This window comes from Anarhichas minor, unplaced genomic scaffold (genome assembly GCF_050575085.1).
Source record: "Anarhichas minor isolate MPS153535 unplaced genomic scaffold, ASM5057508v1 ptg000114l, whole genome shotgun sequence".
Lineage (NCBI taxonomy): Eukaryota > Metazoa > Chordata > Actinopteri > Perciformes > Anarhichadidae > Anarhichas > Anarhichas minor.
The window spans coordinates 976154-990766 of record NW_027466560.1 but is presented as its reverse complement, the minus strand read 5'-3'; positions in this window follow the sequence as shown (position 1 = coordinate 990766).

Genomic DNA, 14613 nt, shown 5'->3' with positions numbered 1-14613 from the left:
CATCCATTAACTTCTGCCCCACAGACCCTTTTAAAGCTGCTATGACTGTATGTGTGATTTAGAAATGATTAAAAGAAGACAATACGACAGCTTGTACCAACACTTTAAATGAGGCTTCTGGACCTCGGTGTGACAGGAGATCTATTTGGCCCCACAGGAGGGCGATAAAAGCACATTACAGATGTTTTCTCCTCTTCTTGCAGTTCCCATTTGTTGTTGTTGTTGCGGACAACAAGCTGAAGGCGTCTTTAATAAGGTCCTACAGTGTTCGACTACATCTGGTACAAGAAATGAGCGGGGACTCTTTTAAAACTTACCACATCACAAAAGAATCTCATCATCAAAAGGTTTGTTGCTGACCATGAAGAAGACGCCTCAACCAGTGCAGTTCTTTTCATAAAGCCGGTTTCTTGTGTGACCCTGCTAATTTCAGACCTCAGAGGTGTGGAATCTCTTTATAACACCATGTATAAAACGTCTTCTTCATGTAACACATGAGAAGCCATTTTTTGGTTGAACACCATTTTCAGCCTGTGTCGGCCTACAATATTCAGGGATCCAGATCTGAAATATGAACAGATTTCATACACTTCAAAATGGCCCTGTGGTGTACAAAATGGATTCTTTGATGAGATGGCGAGATAGTCGAAGGAGAGACGTGTTGTTCTATCGTGGCTGAATTCAATCATTGTCCTGTAGGGGTGTTTTGCAGAGGGGGATTTAAAATCCTCAGAGATTAATAAACTGTGATATTCATGTTTTTACAAGCGGGGGTGCATACCTCTTTCTGGGATGAAGGATTCTTACTGCTCAGAGTTTGAGAAACTTATTCAAACCCTGTTATCAATTTTGAAAGTGTGAACATTAATACCGTGCGGACACTTGCCATCTCTCACTCGATGCAACCGACACAACCCACTGACATTTTCTCAAATGTCTGCACGATGGTGTCGCCAATTTGCGAATGAGCATACGCCGTCATCTGGCAACTTTTGGAGCGAGTGCCAGCTACTTTCATTGGAAAAGAGTTGTGAACGCTGCACAAGACACGGGGCGTTTGGTGTTCCACTGTCCACCATTTCCTTTACTGCGGAGAGTAGATGCATTGATACTCTTTGGTAACTGGGGATAAATAGCTACTGGGAAAACGAAAGCGCACTTTTTCTCCCGTTTTGATTATACACATTTGTGCATCTAATGTTGGTGAGTCTTTGCCCAGAGAAAAATTACTGGCAAAGACAACATCACAATGAAATAATGTCAATTGAATAAAACTGCTTTATTACATCTCATGAGGGATGATTGGATACTTGTTGCTGCTGCCTGTGGGCATCCACGTTAGACTGATACAAGATGTATATTTGTATTTGTTCAATGTCTGCCAGGGGCCAATGGATGTATGTCAATTTGCACATACTGTATATGTTGAATAATTGCAAACTTTCAGCTTACCCAGCTCCCACATTCCAGGAATTCAAAATTATGGATAACTTTAACTGATGCCATCTAACCGGCTATTAGAGCCACGGCCACCAGAACTACGAGCCAGCAGAAGATGGAGAAGATTTAGTTCAAAGCGTGAGTTGTCACAAACAGTGAGTTGTTGACACTGTGTGCTTTCAGGAAAGCAGAGATACTGACAAAAAGCACAATATGGAGTAAGATACTTTGGAACATTTTAAATTAGTATTGGATCACTTTGAAAGAGCGTTCGTTATTCAGAGGTTGAGGCATTAAAGCACTGACAGATGTTTTATTTTGAGCCAGAGTTTTGTCACATCAGTCAGCCTCCAGCAGGACGGCTCAACAAACAATTCTGCTTTTTGAAGCACGTGTCCAGAACTTATAATTCCACTTATTTGACACAACATTCAAAACCTCAGAGATAAATATATATATATATATATATATATATATATATATATATATATTATGCCATTGCATCAGAATGTTTTGCGTTGGGTCATGAAGCGGACAGCTATGACTCTGTGCTCTCTGTCCTCCCGTACCTTTATTTTAAACAGCTTTAATCTCTCGGCTTTCAATTGGTCCCCGGAGTCCTGCAGCCTCGCACACAGTGATGACCTCACACACCTATTATTGATGAGGGAATGATTCATAACAATACTTTACCAAGGCCATAGCGGTCGTCAGGAATTATTCAATAATGAATCAGAGCAAAGTGCAAACACACACACACACACACACACACAGGCTAATGAACAGACAGACATAAAGAAATACATGCAAGTACATATATACACATAATGCTTTGTGGTTGGCTTATCACTTGAAGTATCACTTGTGAGTATTTATGCAAATGAGACGGAGACACTTTCTCTCAGTTTGCTACAGAAACCAAACAAAAAGAATGTTCTGCTGCACAAAAGCATATTACATTTTTCATATTTTTTCTCACTACTTTAATACTGGATATTATTTAATACAATTATTTAATACAAGACATCTGATCTTAAGGATTGTGCACATTCCTCTTTGTGACTGTCCATCAGATGCAATCATGATTTCCTCTCTAAACACACATCAGACCGGAGATGTGTGGAGTGTTACCAGTGAGCGCACACACGGGGAAACACACACTATACCTGCCTCTAGCATCGGCTTATAATGTTTCCATGTCAGATACAGTATATTACCATTCTCACGCGCCCATAAATAAATGGAAATATTAAGCCCCCCTGGGTGAATTCTTTCCATTTCCTCCTAATATGACATTAATACATCTGCAGCCTAAGGCATTGGCAGGAGTCATTAAGGGCCAATGACTTCTCACAGTCCCGTAAAAGTGGGCCTGGTAGTATAAACCAGTGTGTGTGTGTGTGTGTGTGTGTGTGTGTGTGTGTGTGACAATCTATTAGTGGTAATTGCTCAACTGTGTAGTGTGTGTGAGTGATAGAAATCAAGTTGAATGTTTTATCACATAAGTGTGTTACAATACAGGTGCATCCAAGTCATTTAAGAGAGGTGTGTGTGTGTGTGTGTGTGTACTGCTGAATTATTAACAGTCATGGGGACGAATTTGCAGGGCAGAGGGAAAACACAACCTTCTATCATCCGCCACAGATTTCAATGCAACACAGATGAATATTAATCCCTGCGCTTCGCCTCCAAGACTCCCAAGCAGGTGGTACGTTTTAAAACCCCTCATTAAATAGGAGCAGCCAGGCTCCCAGACACAAAGCTCTTCTTCCATTAAGATGAATATTGCATTCAGCCATATGCATACTTCCTTATTAAAGTTTTGCGGTGTGTGCATGGCACTCTGCAGGCTAGTGGTTTTTCGGTATGTTAGCAGTGTGGGTACAACTTGGTACCAATAATGTAGCAGGTTATGTACAACTACAATTACCACCTTGCAGCTGTTTGCCTCCGCCAACCAGTCAAGTTGACCAGTCAAGTTGATGGTCATTAGAAAAATGAAGGTTTAAGACACTTTAGAATTGGCTTCACTTTTCAGAACCGGATGTTTCCGCCTGACTTTCTTCTGTTATTGCAGTTAAAATAAATAAAAACTATGTCTGTAGACCCAAAGGGGAAATTAGCAGACAATTTAAATGAATTGTGTTGCTCAATCGGTGGATACTGTGTATGTTATGAGATCAACACCCACCATCCTCACACACACTAAACGTACATTAACAGTATACAATAACTGTTTGGTTAAACGCTTTCATTCCTCCGTATAATTGGAGATTTTGGGTTCCAGCTTGGAGGGTAGATTGTTAAAAAAGACAGACTCTCTGTGAGACGCTTTATAATCGAAAGAAATTAACCTGGAGCTTCTCTGCACAGAATAAATGTAGATTTTGAGGAAGTTAATGTGGAAACAACCACATTATTTAAAAACAAGGCCTGAGAATTACATCATTAAATTGCTCATTTAAAAGAACAGAGAGCACAAAGAGACATGGCTACTGGAACGATGTGATTGCGAGACATAGAATTAGCAGGAGATACAGAAACCGAGGACAATAAACAGCCAAAACAAAAATACATGTTGGCTTTTAATTAAATCCTTGAGCCAAAGGCATTCCTATTCCATTGATTTACAGTCAATGAGAGAGAAATGGAGCCGTTTAGCTGCATCAATGTCCAACGGATGGAAAAATACGACACACAATGAAATATTAAAATAAGAAAGTTCACATCCAAAAGACAGACACATCTTTGCTGCCGAATGTTTGACTATCACAGACCTCGAACATGTGAGCTACCTGTACAGCACGTTGTACGTCCATGCATTGTTTAGATAATCCCCTCCCCCGACAGAAAGTTGTCCCGATCGTAGCAAGTACAGAACAGAACTGCAGCGCTGCAAGGTTTGAGTTAGAAGCTCCTTCATGGGTGACTGCTTGGCAAATGGGAAGGAGAGGATGTGGCAGATTTAAAGAGAGGAGACAATATTAATGCGATGCCTCCTTCACCTAACGACGGTGCATTAGCGAGGCTGTGTAAATCAGAGATGGCTGAGTTATGCTGCCCACGCCCACTTTGTGACGGGGATAATATTGGGCTTTCTGGATGGCTGGGTTGAGCACACACACATTATCTGTACTTATATCTTTGTGAGGACCCTCCCTGACATAATGCATTTCCAAAACTTAACCATCACCACTAAATGCCAAACCCTTACCCTAACCTGAACCTTATTCTAAATACTCAACAGGCCTCTGATGAAGTGAAATGTCCTCACTTACTAATAATGTCCTCACTCTGCTGGTTTGAGAACTAGTCCTCACTAGGTAGCAAGTACAAGAACACATGCACACACACAATCTACATCCCTTCACCTCAGATCCAGAACCTAATGTTTATCCTAAACTCATCCGCACCACGAATCGGCTGGACTGACTTCATAAAAATGTCCTGACAGAGATTGTTTGGGTGTCTGGTGACATCAACAATATACTCATTTCTCCTCACTTGCACATCTCGAGTCTGTATTTAGTGCATTTCAAAGTTTCAAACATTGATTCATCTTCCCTGTCATCACTCCTGCTCCCCTGCATCTCGCTCGCACCTCTGCAATCTCTCTCCGTCTCTCTCTCTCTCTCTCTCTCTCTCTCGTTTAATCAGTCCACCAGGCGGTTGTCTCTACAGGGGACTGTGAATTATTGATGCAAGGGCCATGAGCAAAAAGGAAGGGGGGGAAACAGCAGGAAAGAAGGATGGAGGGGAAAATGAGTGGAAGAAGAGACAGAACATTTCCCTTAGTCGGCCTGTGCTGATGTAGACGGACAGATAAGAGGAGGGAAGGACAAGAGAATGGGTCGAGACAAAGAAAGAGAGAGACGCAACGGAAGTGAGCGTGACGGGAGATTTCAGGTATAATGAGCTTGACGAGGGATCTCTGCGCTTTTTTCTTCTTCTTCGTTAAAGCAAGTCGCGCTGTGAGGCCCGCAACTGTGGTGGAACTTCAGCGATGAAGCCTGGACTTCCAAAATATCAAAACCCGAGAGAAAAGAGTGTCAGCCTGAACAGCTGCGTATCTTTTATGTATCGATATTTAGTGATAGGAACATTTTTAAAAGAGAATAGGATATGGAGTAGTTTGCCCACAGCGCAGTATAGCTCCAGAAATTACATTTATAGTGGACGACTCTGCACGATTTACCCCAAATGTCAATGTTTGGTGGAGACGAGTTGATACGGAGACCGGAATCTGTGTCGAAGGTTTTAGGCACTTCAGCATTGGCTTGATTTTTCAGAACTGGATGTTGCCGCCTGACTTTCTTCTGTCATTGCAGTTAAAATAACACTCACCATCCTCACACACACTAAACATACATTAACGATACACGATAACTGTGTTCGGTTAAACGCTTTCATTTCTCCGTATGATTGGAGGAGACTTGTCTTCTTTCACAATCTACCCTCCGAGCTGGAACCCAGAGATTCTCCGTGAGACGCTTCATAATTGAAGACATTGAACCCGGAGCTAACCTAGAGTGAGTGTAGATTTTGAGGACACATAATGAGACCTGAAACGTGGAAACGACCACATTATTTGAAACAAACTGAGAATATCACCATTAAATTGCTCATTTAAAAGAACAGAGCGTACAGAGGGACACGGCTACTGGAACGATGTGGAGTGGAATTAGTGGGAGATACAGAAACCGAGGACAATCAACAGCAAATACAAAAATACATTATTGTCCTTTATTAAAATCCTATCCACACTGCCTTAATTAAGAGTAACAGAAGACAACCCTTAATTTACTTTTTTTCATAGAAGAGAATACTAATTAAAATCTTAATAATACGAGCAGCAGATAAGAGCTTGGGACAAACAGACGACATATCTGTCAGACAACAGCAGCAGCAAAACGCAATCAATAACTAAAAGGCGAATTAAGCAAACTAAGGCCCGGTGCGGGGATGGAGAGAGTTGTTCGTGCAGTTATTGAGCTGGAAACTAACCGCGTATGTTGGAGCGGTCGTCTGAGATCGAGGCCTCGAGGGGAGGCGGAGAGATACAAATTGGACGATGTCAGCGAGGGCTGCAACGCCGCCTAATCCGGTGACAATTGCAATACGGAGCCATCAACAATAACCGCCGTGTGAGAGAGTAACGGAGGTGATTCCTTCTGTTCTGAGCTTGTTTTGGTCTGGACGGAGCAATCGATGATGATAAGTTTCAGTACAAGGAGCACATAGTGGTCAATGTGCTAAACTGTGTCACCGATAATCATTGGTGTCTCTAATATGAATTTATAGATATTAAATATTAATCTGCAATATTGTGCAGTGGTCCCAGTAATATCTGTTCATAAAGTGTCCTGAAAACAACATGACGTGGTTCAGCTTCAATCTAATAAATTCAACAATATGAGCATGCTTTTTTATTTGTTGTGCTGGATTACTCAGTTAAAGTGCTGTTGTCCTATTTCAGTCATTGTAAGTGTATTTAATAATCCAGGCAATATCTTTTCTTAACAAACACCTATCTGTCACTCAAGAGTTCTCTCGTCTTCTAGCCATCATCGTGCTGTTTCCGTTACCTATTGCAGTGAAAATCAAGGCCACTGAGAATAAAATGTGACAAGAACTGCCCCTGAAACAGCTTGGAGTTCAGAGGACTGAACAGGATATGAGCACTGATGGAAACTTTAAAGTCAGGTGACATAATGGCATCCCGAGAACCTGCTGATGTGCACTGGTCGTAGTTCAGTGGGAGCTACTTGTTAAATATGGCCTCTCTGAATAACCAATTGCGTTGTTATACAACAACAAATTGTGTCTGTGTGTGTGGCTGTGTTACCTCTCAGGTCCCCATGGTGTGGTCATTTCACCAGACCAGTGTAGACTGGGATCGATGGGGTTGTAATGAGGGAGAGGGGGGGGGAGGGGCATCGACTGGGTAAACGTCGCAGCGGTGAGGATTTACTCCGGCTGGTTGAAGCTTTGTCGCCTGAGTGGAAAACGAGCTGAAGCCATGATAATGATGGAGGTGTGTAAGAAAGTAAGACGGATGGACAATCAGGTGGTCGAAAAGCGCTATTGAACATTTCTGCATCGATCTGCTTGTTAGTTTCCTCTCAAGCGTGCCGAGCGCAGTGTTTTAAACTGCACATTCATCAGCAGCTGCTCCTGTTTGCGTTTCGTTTCCGCAACACGTTTGTTCGTTTAGAAGAAAGCACATGAATACTGTACGCAATATAATCACACGCAACTGTTTGTATCTAACTGTGAAAGCAGTGTATGGTGACAATGTAAAGTCACATACAGTATTCAGCGATACTCTGTTTCCCATGATGTGTGCTACTCTGAATGCTACTTCTTTCTATCTCGGAAGATGTTTCACCAAACTGCAGTCGTGTATTTCCCTGTCTGCTGAATGTCAGAGCAGGTAAACATAAAGAACATCTCAAACATTCCTCGATCTTCAGCTAAATGCCCGACATGCACACGCACACGTGTGGTAAACAGCTGATGATCTTTCCGGTGTGTCCTCCAGATGACGGATGTGTGTGTGTGTGTGTGTGTGGCTGCTCCCCAGGATTACCCCGGCCTGTTGCTTTCATTAATTCTCTGTAGCTAATCAGTCAAGTGAACTCCCACAGGTGTGAAATGAGACCAGCCACCTGGAACCAAACCGGCACATTCTACACTTCAGCATAAGGCTCCAGGTGCCCACATGCCCGTATTTACACACAACACTAAGTAATGTAGTGGGGGAGTAATTCATCGGCTTTCTAGTTCACATTCTGTTTGTGTTCGTCTATGTGTCAAGGCGACTACAAACAGCTTTTAGAAAGAATAAAAGTGTGAATTCTTCATTTAGATTTTTACAAATCATTTGATATTTGCCTTTTTTTTAACCCAGAATAAAATGTTGACATTGCAGACTTCTGCAAACCAAGAAGACTTTGAATGTCGATGTTTCTGAATCAAAAATACATTTCATGTCCACGTTTAATATCAGCCTCGTATCAGGCTTTTAAGAAACGCACAATGCCAAATAGTTAATATTGTAAAAAACAAGCTTAAGGCAACAAAACTACTTAGTGATGGTTGGAAAAAAGGTCAAACAAGGTAGCGCAACATCATCACTCGTGTAACCAAATAACCGTCCTTATCGGACTGTCTTACGCAACGTAAGACAACAAGCGTAAAGACAATGTTTACTTTTGGCTCGACGCAAACAGCGATCTCCTGGGTGAAGGTCCTGAGTTTGTCATCATTGGAACTTTCTCTCTCGTTATTCTCGATGTTATATCGCGTAACTATCGATAGCGGTCAAATTTCGTGTATGTGTATGACAATAAAAATGGTTTCTTTCTTCTTCTTCTTGTTCCGACCAAATTCTACAAACCCGAAACACTTTCACTGGGGGTCTAACAAGCGTTGATACTCTGCACGCCAACACTAGACTTGTCACTTTCCTCTGTGAGTTATTTCACTATACAAAAACCTGAAGAACCTGCAGCTCATTCATTCAGTCAATGACACTAAAATATTGTCATTATTCCTTTATCAACTGTGTGACATAGCTGACAATACTTGTGCATATTTTTCTCCCCAAAACATTAGTTGTGCGAGGAGATGCCATCAGGTGTCATCTGCGTAGAAACACAGAACGTACTGACACGCATGGAGGAGGGAGCATACAGTACAATGCAGTCTGTGCTACACATGATGCTCTTATTAAAAACAGCACCGTTCTATAACTAGACGTGGTCCCCCGAGAAATCCACGGCAGGAATGATGGATGACTTACTGCTGGTAACTGCACTCTCTCTCTCTCTTACAAACAACAATATCATTATTACTAGTATTATATCATATATTTATCTGACGCTTTTTAATATGACGATTAGAGATTACAGCTCTAAATCAATGGTTCTCGATGTTTATTTGAACAGATATAAAAAAAAAAAAATTTAAACAAACCTGAAATATTTCACTAGGAATCAGAGAAGGGCAAAGTAGTCTGAAAATAACCCGAGTTATCATCTCCCAACCGCTTGGATTCGTCTCATAATCTCAGTTCTGTAACCTCTGATCTAAATAGGCCTCATTACCTCTGACATCATTCCTCTCTTTGTTGCTTCACTATATCACACATGTCTGAGAGGTTTCTTTACGTGAATACTGGATAATGTATATAGAGGCTACTTTTTGTGCATCTACACATTTCATATTTTACACATCTGGCCCCCAGGTCTTGGTTAAAACCTTTGATTCTGATGAGAAACCTCTGAGGTGCTAATTAAAAAGACCCATGCATGATGAGTACAGTAGCTCCTCTGAGAAAACCTTCACATGGGAAGTGCATGAAGCAGTGGCAGGTCTGATCAGAGGGAATGTTCTTTGCACTTTTCAAATAAAGTTGATTTTTTTTCGTCCTAATGACGGGTAGGCCTATTTCTGTGGTCGTGATGTATTCTCTCTCATGAAGTTGAAATGACTTAATATCACATGATTGAGCTTTATTTAATGAGTCAGTAGAGTTGAAGTGGTTCCAGTGCATCTGAACCTGTTCTTTTAAAATAAACTTCCCCAATAAGAACACTGAGCTGCGATAATCCTTCATTAGCCACACGGCCTCATAAGCAGCGGGACTAAGCAGTGCTCTGTTTATGTTTTTAATAAGCGTGCTGTTTAATTAAAGCTATGGATGGGCGTCCAGAATTAACAAGCCATATGCGAATCTGAACCCACCTTGGAGGGCAAAGTTACAGCTGAGAAAACCCATTTAAATGCACGCGACAGCTGATGATATGGTGTCATAGATTTAACCTATGGGGGGGGGGGGGGTCAATGCAATTCTGCTTATGCGTTTTTTTTAGATATCCTTATCCGATTATTGTGTGTGAGCTGTAATGACTCCTCGGTGAACACTCACCTTCAGGAACGTCCTCTCTCGTGATATGAACTGTAATTACTTTGAACCATTTCAACCTCACGTGAAGGAGATTAAAGGAGATTTGTGCATTTCTCCGCGTCCTTCTCTTCCTCAATCGGCTTAAAATGTAATTATGAATCACATTTTGCTAATTGTGTTTCAGTGTATTACCTTCTGCGCGGTGATGTTCTGGTTCCAGAGCAGAATTAGCCGTTTGGTAATGCTAATGTCATTATAGATGACCCCGTTTGTACCAGAGCGTTTAGACTGAAATGTGTGACTCTATCTGCGCTCCTTTTGGATACTCAGCAGAAAAGCATCTTATTGCATTAAAGCTCATCTCTCTCTCCTCTCTGCGTCGCGTTTTATCTGCAGAACGAGCGAGGCTTCTTCTGAGGCTGACAAGGTGTTTTTTCTTTAGAGATCACTTCATCGCAGATTAAACTTTTTTTTTTTTTTTTTTTTAATCAAACTGCTCACATCGGAGGGTGGAGGAAGGCGTCCTACAGAGCACACATACCGGGTCTGTCGGTCCACCAGGGCGCTCCAGTGAGCCGGAGAATTAGATGTGGAGAAGAAAAGACATCACAAAGCACCGGAAGATGTAAAAAGGAATTTGTCACGTGCGTAGAAACCTCTATCGTTAGCTGAGATTGTAACACAGAACATAATGAAGTCTGTATTAGACGTGCTAGTCGTATTATATACAGTACAGTTAACTAGATGTGGTTCCCCTGAGAAATCCACGGCAGGAATGATGATGACTTACTGCTGGTAACTGCACTCTCTCTCTCTCTGACATACTGATTAATTCTTTGACCTGCTTCCTTTACTGGACTCTTTTCTTCCTACCTGTCATTTCCACTCCTTCCCCTGACTGATCCCTATGTGTTGTTCTCCCTCTTCATCACCCTTTTTTCTCCCCCCTTTACATTCCCCTTCTCATCTTCCTTCAGTTATACAACCATCCTCTGTTCATCCGTCCTTTTCCTCTGCTCTCTCCTCCTCCTCCAGTGAATACTGTGCTCTACCCAAGCTTCTACACCAGTAATCGTTCTCTCCATCTCATTATCTCTGCCACACTAGTCCCTATTTTAGTAATTACTACCACGGATGAGGCTACGATTACTGTACGTTAGGAATCAGTCTGCGGCTGATGACATTTTGTCTTTTGTATGAACTAGCTTTGTCTCTCTCTTCTCCGTTATTCTTGGTTTGTCTGCACATCGTTGGCGTGATGAAAGGGATGTTCAGACAGAAGATAGAGCAGACTTATATAGCACGGGGCAATACAACAGGAAGTCAATGACACAGTTTAACACCCTCAGATGTGGTATTGCTCCACTAGGTGGCACAAATAGACACAATGCAAAGTAAAAAATGTGCATATTGACTGAAAATAAATCATGCTTATTCGGAGGCTTTATGACTACTTAACAACAGACAGAAGATTAAAACATAAAGCCCAGCTGCAACACAAACACAGGCCCATTCTGCAGAGATAACATCAGTGTCTATGTCGCTACAGTCGATGCTCAGTCTGGTGTTTGTGTGAAATAAACACAGACTTCGTAAACAGTTCAGTGGTCAAATTTACCCACAATTCACTCAAATAAAGCAAGTCAGAACTCACACAAAGTGGGGCAGCCAATCCCATCGTAGATAATCTATACAAACAGGAAGCAGGACTAGACTTTGGGATCAGAAGCGCTCTGGTTTCTGTTTGTAGTCTGGGAGGTAAATAAAATCACATTTGAGCGAGCGTTGGTTGGTAAACAGTCCGGCAATCATCTGGAGATGATTCAGTTTTTCTATTGGTTTAAAATTGGCCACTTTTGAAACAATCCTGTTGTGTTTGTTGGCTCTCAACTTCAACTCCAAAGTCTCGTATCTCAGGCTGTAAACAATGAGCAAGAACATCTGGCCCGGGTATCCGCTGGCGACACCGGAGCCCCAGAAACACAGGCCCTTGACCCCAGAGGTTTATGGCCCTTTCACCCAGGACGCAGCAACCGTGCTACTGAGCTCTGAAACCCATCAGTTCTCGTGTTTTGCACGGCCAAACGACAGCTTCTCGCTTCTCGCTTCGGACTGCGTGTGAAAGCAGAATCTGTGTACAGAGATAAAGCTCAGACAGTTCATGTAGAACATTCTGTACCAAAGAGGACTTCCAAGGAACTGTTTGGAGTTTTCTTAGAAGCAATGAAAGTTATTGTTACACATTGTGTGTGTGTCCTTCAGGCTTAGAGAGATTGCTGAATCAATCTTCCTGCACATAAAACAATAGCAGGCCATGTAAATACTGTTCTTATGAACCCGATCCTGATGACACATCTTAATATAACATCCTTCAGTCACCAGGCTTTTAACTAATCTCCCCCAGCGACATCTGTGGTTGATCCTCCTTTTATGCACCGCCGCACCAACACCGTTTCAAATTCACTTTCAGAGAGCACATTACCATCCATCACTATGAATAGAGCTTAAGACTCATGAATCTGTTGCCTTTGCAGTCTACCGACGGCTGACTTCTTCATCTCCGCCTGTCTGAACAAGAGCTGTTAGAGGCTTGACTCCTTCATTTGTTTGTTAGCCTCGATGTAGTTAAAGAGGTTTGATGAGCCTGCGTGTGCTTTTTCAGCATCACTATTTTTCACGGCAATGCACTTACAGCCAGTGAGATCAGGGAACTGCTCCAGTCTGCTGCTGTTCTGTGCTGAGGACTGAGCTGTCACATCCAACAACAGTGTTCGAAATAAAAAGAAATGAATGAGTGAGACAATAAAGTTGCATTTGTGAGGGTTATCGCTTCACTAAAGCGTCCATTGTATCCCGTCGGTGTCATGTGACATGATGTACAGAGTGATATGAATACTAGTTAATAAAGAACAGAAACGAGCTGATGAACTACCCAGCTGAGGCCGCTGTGAACGTTGTTTTCCTGCTTTTAAAGAATGATCAGCGACAAATGGCTTTTTTTTTTTCTTAGGGGAGGAAAACAGAACCCTGAACCTGAGAAATTACAGGTATTAACTGTAATTGCTTTGCTCAAAGGCAGCTTGTTGGTGACAGAAAGGTGGTGCATGCATTATTCAGAACGTCCGCCCAAATATTCTCAGCATGTCTCGCTACCGTGGCTCAGATACAGCCAGGTTTAACCACCGCTTGTGTTCAGAGAGAAACAAGTCACGTTTAAGTTTCAGCTTTATTCATTGACATTTTAATGTGCAGCGTACAAGGAGACAAACAAACAATTGGTTCATAAATGATCTATTAAGTCACCACTGTAAAGAGTTCATGTATAGTTTCAGACATTGTATCAGTAATCTTTGTGAGGACATCACACGGTATTCACCGTGTAAAGACCACATAAACAGAGAATGTGATGAGTTGTTAATGAATAGCAACATTATCTAGAAATTCATTTTATGGGAAAACAAAAGCGAGTTTTGAAAAATAGTTTTCAAAAGCTCGTTTACCATTATTGTAAGTGAGTAAAAGACTTTGTGAAGTAGTTTCAGTTGTTAAAAGCAAGTTTATTTATAGAGCAAATTTCAGCAACAAGGTGATTCAAAGCGCTTTACATGAAAGGACATTTAAACACAAACATAAAAGAGGAGGAAAATAGAATAACACAAGTATAAAATACAAGGATAGAAGTCACAGTGCAGTGTAAGAAACTAATATGTCTTTGATTTAATAAAAGGCAGCGGCAAACACAAGTCTTCAGCCTTGGTTTCAAAGAAGTGAGACTTGAAGCCAACCTGCAGTTTTTTGGGAGTTTATTACATTTATATGGTGCATGAAGACAAAATGATGCTTCTCCATGTCTTTGTTTTGACTCTTGGGGACAGAAAGCAGACCGGTCCCAGACCACCTGAGAGGTCTGGATGGTTCACAATGAAGCAGAAGATCAGAAGTGAACCATTGAGTGCTTTATAAACCAGCAGCAGTATTCTGAGATCAATTCTCTGACAAACAGGAAGCCGGTGTAAAGACCTCAGAGTCATGTGATCCACTTTCGACGCCGTGAACTGTGCTACTGTGGAAAATGAGTGAAGAACAATAATGGATGACTGTGTCCTCAGAGGAAGAGAGGAAAAATAAGGTAAATATATAGTTTTCTATTCCACAGCATTACCCATGATTGGTGTTTTGAAAACACCACATTATTGAACTTTTCATCATCCAGTATTTCTATAAAAATGCTCTCTCTTTATCCACCGAGGACTGTAACCGTG